The sequence below is a fragment of the Mercenaria mercenaria genome, chromosome 2, assembly GCF_021730395.1.
Source record: "Mercenaria mercenaria strain notata chromosome 2, MADL_Memer_1, whole genome shotgun sequence".
Classification (NCBI taxonomy): domain Eukaryota; kingdom Metazoa; phylum Mollusca; class Bivalvia; order Venerida; family Veneridae; genus Mercenaria; species Mercenaria mercenaria.
The window spans coordinates 48,140,678-48,142,991 of record NC_069362.1 but is presented as its reverse complement, the minus strand read 5'-3'; positions in this window follow the sequence as shown (position 1 = coordinate 48,142,991).

Below are 2,314 nucleotides of genomic sequence, written 5' to 3'. Positions count from 1 at the left end.
TTGGCCTTGTCAAGAACTTGCATTCTCAATTTTGTATTTAATACATTTTGGCGAATAAAGTATCAATCTGCCCGCCCAACCACTTATCTCTCTTTATGTTACTCAGCAATACATACATACATACAAAACAAAACAAATCTATAAGAAGACCGTTTGGAAGCATAGAATTCAGCCAAGCGAAATAATAGCAGACTGAGTTTGGCTGAGTCCTTTCACCAGAGGAAATGAAAAAAGCAACACCACTCGCACCCTCAAATACCGGCTTAAGAGGAATTCAAGTCCAAATGTTTTGGTGCTGTTGTTTGCACACAATTGCCTTTACGTATTAAAACGCTTTTGAATTATTGCGCGAAACCGATTGACCCATTTTTACGGTTATCGACAATTCTTTTCACAAAATATTACGGTGTCACCTAAATCTTCAAATCCATCAGTTCATCGTAGAGCTTTCACCAAAGAATTTTGTTTTGTCAGAATACCTGATATTGATCATTCCATTTTTAAAATTTTACTCAATCACTCTAATAACGCAATACTTTGATTTAAACTTTGGGCGAGCAATTTCATTCAAACCTTTCAAGATATTTTTCCTCTGTTTTCTGTTTTCTTAAAAAATTGCACATTTAACAGCCACCAGGATATCTTTGCAAAACCAGGATTTTGGCAAACTTCGCTACCATTTCTAAGTGACTTAGAAACTTCTGTTTTAGCTTGGATGGTAGTTTAGGGGCCAATGAGCAATAAATGATTTAGTTTTGCATTAATTTAAGTTTTCTTAATATGTACAAAAAAGATGATTAAAAAAATGTGTCCAATTGGTTTTTTCCAATTTCCAATCGGATATATGGCGTCCAATTTGAATTTATGAAAATCCAATCGGATTTTCCCCCCCATATTTTGGCGTACTGGATATTTTTCCGGGCGGAAAAAATAATTTTCAACGATGTGTGTAAAAACAATTAGTCATTGTATATTTTGTTTATAAGAACGTAATTTGTATCAAGTAGCAGTCTCCTGATAAACTTTGAAAAATCCAATGGGATTTTTCCAACAATTTTTAATGCAAAAATATCCGCCCGGAAGAATTTCCGATTGGAAAAATTTCCATTTGGGATTTTTTTCAACCTAAAAAACTGGAAAAAGTTCCAATTGGAGTTTTTATTAAAAACATTTGTTACTCGTTTAACAAAGTCGTCGTGTTTGGCGAATATTATCGTCATATATTTGTTATTTCTTTTTATTATCATAATTGAATATAGTCATGAATGTTATTCTTATAAAATCGTTCAAACTAGTTTAGACGACGATGCCTATAAATAGATAACAAATCTTCTGGTATCATGCGATCGAGTTAAGTGTGTAATATGTAATAAGAACTTATTCCAGAAACGGAACGTGGTGTTTTAAAGACTGTCAACAACTGAATTTGTTTTACAGATTTTAATGTTCATACACTATTACGGACTATTACGTAAACCTGTCTCTGATGTGATACTTAAGATTGTTCAATAATGCCAAAATAGTGAATAACTACAGCAGACACTCATGAGGTTACGTGACAGTAACCTTGATATATCAATACTAGTAGCTGGTATCTTCAAAGAAGGCGAATTTGAGGACTTATTTTATTTAAACGACTTCAAACAGTCATTCTTTGCTGTCTAATTTTTCTCGAGCCATTAGTTGTGATTAAATATATTCGGAAAAACTGTAATAAGAGATGACAACAAGATCTTATCTAAAACAAACTGACGTCAAAATGCACGAAGCAACGTGCTTTATTAGATTTTGTGCTCAAAATGGAATGACACTGACTAGCACGGATACTTATATTAATTTTAATTTTCACCAAAAGCAGCAAAACGGGGACATGTTGATGAAACAGTCTTTCTTATAGAATGTGCGTTTAAATATTTATCCACAATGCGTAGTACAACCCTTTTGTCTATGCTGACCAGCACGAAATCATGTCTGAACAATGGTGTTTATGTGTATCTCGACCCGGTATACGAGTATATACCTTTTCATAAATATAAAATGCATTCAGTTGGAAAGGGAATGCTTTGAAAATGTATCATCACTATTTTGTCGTTTAAAGTGTTCCGTGTATTTAACGTGATAAGAATATGACTGTTATATTCTAGATAAAAAACGCCTTGGGCGTTGAATTCTTCATGTGAGGAAGGCATCTAGCTGGCATACGGAAGGTCGGTGGTTCTACCCAGGTGCCCGCTCGTGATAAAATAATGCACGGAGGGGCACCTGGGGTCTTCATCCACCATTAAAGCTGGAAAGTCGCCATATGACCTATCAT